Here is a 10,101-nt window from a genome sequence, read left to right as displayed (position 1 = left end):
ACGTCTCTTCCAAGGGGCATTGAAGTGCCTCCAAATTTTTGGCAGCCCTTGCATTCAGTTCATAGGCCAACACTATGGGAGACTCTGTCCTTTCTAATGGGAATTTGTCGTTACTGTGGCCCTGCTCTGTGTGTCATTAAATTCTTAGTGGGGTTTTTCCTAAAATTGTCAGCCATTGGACTCACTGCATACCCTATAACTGTATAGCAGACTCTCTCCTTTCTAATGGGAACATGTCGTACCTTGTTACTGTGGCCCTGCTCCATGTGTCTTTAAATTCTTTGTGGTGATTTTACTAAAATTGGTCATCCGTTGGACTCACTGCATACCATATAACTGTATAGCAGACCCTTTCCTTTCTAATGGGAACATGTCGTACTTGTTACTGTGTCCCTGCTCCATGTGTCTTTAAATTCAAAGTGGGGTTTTTCCTAAAATTGTCAGCCGTTGGACTCACTGCATACCCTATAACTGTATAGCAGACCCTCTCCTTTCTAATGGGAAAATGTCGTACCTTGTTACTGTGGCCCTGCTCCATGTGTCTTTAAATTCTTTGTGGTGATTTTACTAAAATTGGTCATCCGTTGGACTCACTGCATACCATATAACTGTATAGCAGACCCTTTCCTTTCTAATGGGAACATGTCATACCTTGTTACTGTGGCCCTGCTGTATGTGTCTTTAAATTCTTAGTGGGGTTTTTCCCAAATTTTGGCAGCTGTTCCAGTCACAGCATAGGCATTACCACTATAGGAGACCCGCTCCTTTATAATGGGAACATTTATTTTACTGAGACCCGCCTCTATGTCTCTTCAAAGGGGTATTGGGTTGCGTCCAAATTTTTGGCAGCCCTTGCAGTCATTGGATATGCAATAACAGTATAGGAGACCCACTTGTTAGTAATGGGAACAACAAAGCATAGCCGGCTGATGGCTCACTAACAATAGTAGGGCCGACTGCTGGCCTTTAAATAATAGTAAGGGTCGTCTGATGTCCCTATAAAAATAGGCTTTAGACTTTCAGAGTCCCTCCATCATAAATAAAACAGGATGTGTCTGATGATGTGTCACACACCACATTGTCAGATAAAGTTGTAAAATGTTAAAATGACATTTCCTGGTGAATGCAATTGTCTTAAAAAAAAACGTAAAAAAACCCCAAAACAATAGGATCTTTCTTTAGTATAAAAAACAGCGTCACTAATTTAACAACAATGTAATCACATTGTTCAGCTCATGCACCTCCTCCTCCATTTCCGAAATGACCACATCAGTCACAAGCTGACAGCACTGCAGCACTGCCTTGGCCAAGCGGCAACAGGATGTGCTGAAGATAACATCCTTAATGCTTAATTGACAAACCGCCCAGCGCTGCAGAGTTGTTGAAAGCACAGCAGCCTGATCTGTGACTCTCACCGCTGAACATACAGCCAGGCATGGTCGTGTGACAATGGGCGGAACCTGGTGACGGAGAAATGACAGCCGGGGTAGATATGGTTTCCCTTTATGCCAGCCCTTTCACTGAGCTAAAAAATATGGCTGTGGTGAAATACAACTCCCACTGAGAAGCTGTTTCAGATTGAAAAACATTGTGCCCATCAGAGGATTTGATTCTGAGGGCTAACCTTTCTCCCCCGCTCAAGAGCCCAATAGCAGCTGCAAAGATAGCGCTATCATGAACTCTCCTGAGGTAGAAGCAAAGGCACACCAGAGGATTCTCTGGTGGGACAGTCCAACGATGCCAAGAAGCAGTCCTGGCTAAGAAAAGTGTGTGGAAAGGTCCCCGGACACGCTATGGCTGCTTTCTTATTGAGGAGGAAACACACGCAAACACGGGGAGAACATACAAAGTCCTTGCAGATGTTGTCCTTGCTGGGATTTGAACCCAGGATCTCAGCGCTGCAAGTCTTCAGTGCTAACCACTGATCGAATGTGCTGCCGTTCACCCTCTAATATCTAACAGGCTGGAGAAACTTGCACCTACTGCCACTCTATCTTCAGCATCTTTGTGAAAAAAATGTATTTGGGCAGCCACTCAGTCTACCAAATAAAATTCCTGAGAAGGAAATTGGGAATGGCTTCGCTACTGGTACTGGGGGCAGTGTTAATACCATGGCTTCATACCATAGTTTGCTGGAAATATTCCAGGCTGGTAGGAGGCAAGCAAATTCCCACAGAAAAGTACCAGCAGTAATGTTCAGGGACCCGCGCTTGTAGAAGACGGAGACAACACTGGGAGAAATAGTGACGGCTGGGGACCGAGTATGGACATGAGGCATGAGGCATGTGGTTGTGAAAAGCTTCAGCCTCCACAAGCTTAAAAGGCCATATTTCAAGTGAAAGCAGCTTTACAGGACTTCCTGGGAGAAATAACACGCAGGGTAGATAGGGTTTCCCTCTATGCCAGTACTTTCACCGAGCTAAATACAACTGTCAGCAAGAAAAGTTGTGGACTGGCTCCGTACCGTCCCTGGCCACATTCACCTGTCCACGTGTTTGTGGTTAGGTGGTCCTTCCCAGTAAGTGCACTGGGGAGGGCACGGGTAATGTTGTGGCATCCGTGCTTGTGGAAGGAGGAGGCGATACCGGAAAATATAGTGGCAGCAGGAGAGCGAATATGGACACGCGGCCGCCGCCGGCATGAGGTTGTGAAGAGCTTCAGCCTCCACAAGCTTAAAAGGCCATATTTCAAGTGCAAAAAGCTGCCCAGAAATCTGGCAGCTTAGTGTTGCGGCCTGTGGGTGGGTGGGTGGCTGGCTGCATACTTGCACTTGCATTCCAAGTATCAGAAAACTAAGCAGATGGTGGCCTCTATCATCATCATGGCCTCACCTTGGCACTATGAACTCTCCTGAAGGAGAAGTCAGGGCCCGCTGGTGGAGTCTCCGGTTCTCTGGTGGGTCCATCCAACCCTGCCGAAAAGCAGCCCTGGCTAAGAAAAGTGTGGGGGAAGGTTCCCAGACACTCCATGACTGCTTTTTTAATGTGGATCGGCCATGCTTATGCATGTTATTTCTCAAACCGCATTACAGATCAGGCCATTGTCCAACTCTGTATTCAAGAAATTAAATGCGCAAAGAAAGATGTGTGTGTGTCAAAGCACCACCGACAAGGGTGAGTTGATGTTAGACGGGCTTCCATTGCTTCTGCAACAAGCTGCATCAGGACTTCCTGTGAGAAATTACATGCAGGGTAGAGAGGGTTTCCCTCCTTGCCAGTCCTTTCACCGAGCTAAATACAACTGACAGCAAAAAAAGTTGTGGACTGGCTCTGTACTGTCCCTGGCCACATTCACCTGTCCACGTGTTTGTGCTTAGGCGGTCCTTCCCAGTAAGTGCACTGGGGAGGGCACGGGTAATGTTGTGGGACCCGTGCTTGTGGAAGGAGGAGGCGATACCTGGAAATATAGTGGCAGCAGGGGACCGAGTATAGACACCCGGCTACCGCCGGCATGAGGTTGTGAAAAGCTTCCGCCTCCACGAGCCTAAAAGGCCACATTTCAAGTGCAAGCAGCTGTCAAAAATTTGGCAGTATAGTATTTCAGCCTGTGGGTGGGTGGGTGGCTGGCTGTCTGCATACTTACACTTGCATTCCAAGGAATGAGGTAAAGACAACTGAACGCTGCAGTGGGACAAGGACGTGGACGCAAGTCTGCAACGACAGGTTCATGGCGGGAGGCATCTTCGCCTGCGCCAAGGAGCACTTATGATGGGCATACTTTTAGGCAGTGACCTGGGAGTCAGATGCTTCCAGAGGTCTTCTCCATGCTGTTCCCATGTCTTTTCAGCACTGTATGCATGTGTCTGATGATGTGTTACACACCACATGGCCAGATAAGTTTGTAAAATGTTAAAATGAAGTTTCCTGGTGAATGCATTTGTCTTGGTTGAAAGCAATGCAAAAGTGCATCAAAAACGCTACTTGTGAACATAGCCCAAGGTGTGGAGGAGTATTTTTGGTTTTGGTTATTTATTTTGCCTTATATACAAGTCATTACCCTTGAAAGGATGTTCCTTAACATATTTCCCAGGAAAATCCATTTTTGTTTAGTTTTTGTATGTTTTATTGTGAGTGGTGTAATACTCTGACAATGTTGTTGACAGCAGTGATCTGGGAGTCAGAGATGCTTCCAGGGGTCTTCGCCATGCTGTCCCCATGTCATTTGAGCACTGTTCCAATTGATTTGGGCAATTTTTAAGCACTCTGCAGACCGCTGGGGGGAGCCGCCTCAAAAATGCTCGAGTTTCCCATAGACTTACATAGGGCTTGTTGCTCGGGTCGAGCACCCGAGGATTCCAATTTGCCCGACCCGAGCAACGCGTACCCGAGCATTTTAGTGCTCACTCATCACTATTGGTTATCTCTTCCTCCGGCTCTTCCACCTATACCGCCATATCCACCTCCTCCTCTATTCGGACCTCTGCAACCCTGATTGTAGCTGGTTTGTTTATTTTGAGTTCATTCTATGTTCTTTTAAGTCAGTTTCCTAATAAAAAAAAAAAACATTGAAAAATGGAAAAAAAATACAAACAATACAGAAAAAAAACAGTGTTGGATTACTCCTCTTTGCCTCTTCAACTTATGCAACCACATCCATCTCTTACTCCACTTGGACCTACGCCTCCTGGTTCTATATTGCTAGTTTGAGTTTTGTTAACTGTAGGCTGTTTTAAATCAGTTCCGTTAAAAAAATGAAAGTAAAAATAAAAAAACACTGAAAAAAGGAAAAAAACAAAACAAAAAAAGAAACAGTGTTGGATTACTACTTCCTTGACTTTTCCATCTATACTGCCACGTCCACGTCTTTCTTCACTTGGACCTATGACTCCTGGTTCTATATTGCTAGTTTAAATTTTGTTATTTCTAGGTTGTTTTAGGTTAGTTCTATAAAAAAATATTACAAAAAATATATAAAAACTATGAAAATAAATAATCAAAAAAATTTTGGGATTGCTCCTACCTTGCCTCTTCCACCTATACTGCAACGCCCACCTCCTCCTGCACTCGGACCTGTTCCTCCTGGTTCAAGATTATTATTTTTTATTTCTACCCTGCTTAACGTAGGGACAGGATGCAGCTGTAGTGAGGGACAGTATTAGGTTTTGCGTTTGAGCTTTATAGAAACACTCTATGTGTACTGTACTCTGCCCCTGGGTCTGTGATAATACTGTGCACAAGCAAAAGTTTTTATAATCTGCAACCGTGTCGGTAGGAGTGATGTATGTCTAAACAAATTTTTCTACTCTTATTCAACCATGTCTGCGATATTACTGTGCCAAAAGCCACTGTGTGTACTCTGCAAGCCATATCTGTGGGATTACTGTGCCAAAAGTCGCTGTGTGTACTCTGGTGTCTGTACGAGCAGTGTACATAAATAATAATTCTTCTCAGCAGCCGTCTCTTTCCACTTGTAGGCCAAATAGACAATTTTTCTGGACTGCTGTGTCTTTTCTAGTTGTGTTGCAAATAAATAAATCTCAGCAGCAGCCATCTCTTTGCCATTTGTAGGCAAAACAAATAATTTTACTGTACCGCTGTGTCTCTACGAGTAGTGTATGTCAAAAATAATTTTACTCTGCAGTGTTTTTTTGTGAGCACTGTGTGTAAAAAATTATTGTACTCTGCAGCATATTTTTGCAAGTAGTGTGTGTCAAAAATAATTGTACTCTGCACCATTTTTTGAAAGTAGTGTGCGTTAAAAACAATTGTACTCTGCAGCATTTTTGTGAGTAGTGTGTGTAAACAATTATTGAACTCTGCAGTGGTCTTTTGTGAGTAGTGTGTACAAAAAATTATTGAACTTTGCAGCTCTTTTTTGCAAGTAGTGTGTGTAAAAGTGATTGAACTCTGCTGTGTTTTTTTGCGAGTAGTGTGTGTAAAAGTGATTGAACTCTGCTGTGTTTTTTGCGAGTAGTGTGTGTTAAAATTTATTGTACTCTGCAACTTTTTTTGCGAGTAGTGTGTGTAAAAATTAATTGTACTCTGCAGCCGTTTTTTGCATGTAGTGTGTGTAAAACTAAATTGAACTCTGCAGCCTTCTCTTTCCCATTTTTGAATTAAAAAAATTATTTTATTCTACCAGTGTATCTATATGAGTAGTGTGTCTAAAAACTTATCCTACTCTTCAGCCGTCTTTTTTGTGAGTAGTGTGTCTAAAAAAATTCTACTCTACCACTGTATCTGTACAAGTCATGGCTGTGCCTAAAAAAATAACTGTGCCTTTAAGGCACTGTGTGTACTCTGCAACCCTGCCTCTGGGAGCATTGTGGCAAAAAACCTCTGGGAGTACTGTGCTAAAAAGTCTCTATGTCCTCTGCTGCTGTGTCTGTACGAGTAGTGTGCCTAAAAAATAATTATACTCTTCCACTGTGTCTGTACAAATTGTGGGCCTAAAAAATAGTTATACTTTGCACCCATGTCTGTGGAGTACTGTGCTTAAAAAAACTATTTTCTGCTCTGCTACCGTGTTTGTGGGAATACTGTGCCAGAAAAACCTGTGTGTACTCTGCACTAGAGATGAGCGTTGTTCTACTCGAACTGTTCGCCAATCTCAAATTCGAGCTGTTTTGGGCGGTGTTCGAGCCGTTCGGCGAACACGAACAATTTGAGAAAAATTCGGCTGTTCGAGGTTATGTTCGATAACTGTTCGTGCACCAAAATCATAACTGGATTTTTTCTCAGTAATGATGAAAATTAATGTTAATACGCAGTTTGAGTGTACAGTGGGGTGGGGGGAGGGGCAGGGGATGGATCTCTGCAGGAACAATGAAGATCTCCATTTTTTTTTCTCTTTCCCGCATTTACAGTGGGGAGGTGCAATCTGTCAGCCTATCAGCAGCGCACACACGGAGCGAAGTGCTTTTTTTCACACAAGCAAGGGCATGTGTCATTGGCAGTGTATGTCACATGTCCTTGCCCTATAAGACCAAGCCATTTTCCCCGTCGCCACCATTTTCTCACTGCTGCAGCTGCGTGTTAGACGGCACCGCTGTTGCTGTGTGCGCTATACCTTGTTAATTTCAAGCCAATTTTCGCACAAATATACAGATAGCTTGGGAGTAGGGAATAGTTGTGATTGCAGTCCTTTTAAGGACTAGGTTACAGCATTTCCTACGACTTTTATCAGGGAGGTCTGTGCTCTTAAATAGATCGGTTGTGGGAGTAAAGACTAATTGTAATTGCAGTCCTTTTCAGGACTAGGTTACATGAGTTCCTATCAGTTTTCGCCAGGCAGGTCTGTGCCAGTGCTGTGCAAGTTTTTTTCACAGCATTTGGCTGAATCTAGCAAAGCTAATCCTTTTTGGCCTATTGCAGAGTGTGTTAGTCAGTGGAGTAGCCTATCTGTGTTGCAAGATATACCACCTGTGTATAGAATACCAATTTTTTTACTGCACCTAGTGAAGTAAAATCTTTTGGGCATAGCATCATTCTATTAGTCCATCTATACTGACCTCCATCAGGTTGCAAATTAAAACTAATTTTTATCTGCATCTACAGTACCTCTGAAAAAATATTTGGGCTTCTAGCAGTGTGTGGGACTTGTTCTATTAGTCGATCTATACTGACCTCCATCAGGTTGCAAACTGAATATATTTTTTTCTGCATCTACCTCTGAAAAAATATTGGGCTTCTAGCTGTGTGTGGGTCTTGTTCTATTAATCCATCTATACTGACCTCCATCAGGTTGCAAACTGAATATATTTTTTTCTGCATCTACCTCTGAAAAAATATTTGGCCTTCTAGTAGTGTGTCGGACTTTCTCTATTAGTCCATCTATACTGACCTCCATCAGGTTGCAAACTGAATATAATTTTTTTCTGCATCTAGCTCTGAAAAAATATTTGGCCTTCTAGTAGTGTGTCGGACTTTCTCTATTAGTCCATCTATACTGACCTCCATCAGGTTGCAAATTAAAACTAATTTTTATCTGCATCTACAGTACCTCTGAAAAAATATTTGGGCTTCTAGCAGTGTGTGGGACTTGTTCTATTAGTCCATCTATACTGACCTCCATCAGGTTGCAAACTGAATATAGTTTTTCTGGATCTACCTCTGAAAAAATATTGGGCTTCTAGCTGTGTGTGGGTCTTGTTCTATTAATTCATCTATACTGACCTCCATCAGGTTGCAAACTGAATATAATTTTTTTCTGCATCTAGCTCTGAAAAAATATTTGGCCTTCTAGTAGTGTGTCGGACTTTCTCTATTAGTCCATCTATACTGACCTCCATCAGGTTGCAAATTAAAACTAATTTTTATCTGCATCTACAGTACCTCTGAAAAAATATTTGGGCTTCTAGCTGTGTGTGGGACTTGTTGTATTAGTCCATCAATACTGACCTCCATCAGGTTGCAAACTGAATATATTTTTTTCTGCATCTACCTCTGAAAAAATATTTGGCCTTCTAGTAGTGTGTCGGACTTTCTCTATTAGTCCATCTATACTGACCTCCATCAGGTTGCAAATTAAAAATAATTTTTATCTGCATCTACAGTACCTCTGAAAAAATATTTGGGCTTCTAGCTGTGTGCGGGACTTGTATTAGTCCATCTATACTGACCTCCATCAGGTTGCAAACTGAATATATTTTTTTCTGCATCTACCTCTGAAAAAATATTTGGCCTTCTAGTAGTGTGTCGGACTTTCTCTATTAGTCCATCTATACTGACCTCCATCAGGTTGCAAATTAAAAATAATTTTTATCTGCATCTACAGTACCTCTGAAAAAATATTTGGGCTTCTAGCTGTGTGCGGGACTTGTTGTATTAGTCCATCTATACTGACCTCCATCAGGTTGCAAACTGAATATATTTTTTTCTGCATCTACCTCTGAAAAAATATTTGGCCTTCTAGTAGTGTGTCGGACTTTCTCTATTAGTCCATCTATACTGACCTCCATCAGGATGCAAATTAAAACTAATTTTTATCTGCATCTACAGTACCTCTGAAAAAATATTTGGGCTTCTAGCAGTGTGTGGGACTTGTTCTATTAGTCCATCTATACTGACCTCCATCAGGTTGCAAACTGAATATATTTTTTTCTGCATCTACCTCTGAAAAAATATTGGGCTTCTAGCTGTGTGTGGGTCTTGTTCTATTAATCCATCTATACTGACCTCCATCAGGTTGCAAACTGAATATATTTTTTTCTGCATCTACCTCTGAAAAAATATTTGGCCTTCTAGTAGTGTGTCGGACTTTCTCTATTAGTCCATCTATACTGACCTCCATCAGGTTGCAAATTAAAACTAATTTTTATCTGCATCTACAGTACCTCTGAAAAAATATTTGGGCTTCTAGCTGTGTGTGGGACTTGTTGTATTAGTCCATCTATACTGACCTCCATCAGGTTGCAAACTGAATATATTTTTTTCTGCATCTACCTCTGAAAAAATATTTGGCCTTCTAGTAGTGTGTCGGACTTTCTCTATTAGTCCATCTATACTGACCTCCATCAGGTTGCAAATTAAAAATAATTTTTATCTGCATCTACAGTACCTCGGAAAAAATATTTGGGCTTCTAGCTGTGTGCGGGACTTGTTGTATTAGTCCATCTATACTGACCTCCATCAGGTTGCAAACTGAATATATTTTTTTCTGCATCTACCTCTGAAAAAATATTTGGCCTTCTAGTAGTGTGTCGGACTTTCTCTATTAGTCCATCTATACTGACCTCCATCAGGTTGCAAATTAAAACTAATTTTTATCTGCATCTACAGTACCTCTGAAAAAATATTTGGGCTTCTAGCAGTGTGTGGGACTTGTTCTATTAGTCCATCTATACTGACCTCCATCAGGTTGCAAACTGAATATATTTTTTTCTGCATCTACCTCTGAAAAAATATTGGGCTTCTAGCTGTGTGTGGGTCTTGTTCTATTAATCCATCTATACTGACCTCCATCAGGTTGCAAACTGAATATATTTTTTTCTGCATCTACCTCTGAAAAAATATTTGGCCTTCTAGTAGTGTGTCGGACTTTCTCTATTAGTCCATCTATACTGACCTCCATCAGGTTGCAAATTCAAAATAATTTTTTTCTGCATCTAACCCAGCCAATAGTTTTGGCCTAATACCACAGTTTGGCCACTCAGCTCTGCTC

Source organism: Phyllobates terribilis, unplaced genomic scaffold (assembly GCF_046119375.1).
Source record: "Phyllobates terribilis strain yellow unplaced genomic scaffold, ASM4611937v1 Scaffold_11__3_contigs__length_659146591, whole genome shotgun sequence".
Lineage (NCBI taxonomy): Eukaryota > Metazoa > Chordata > Amphibia > Anura > Dendrobatidae > Phyllobates > Phyllobates terribilis.
This window is presented reverse-complemented; position numbering follows the sequence as displayed.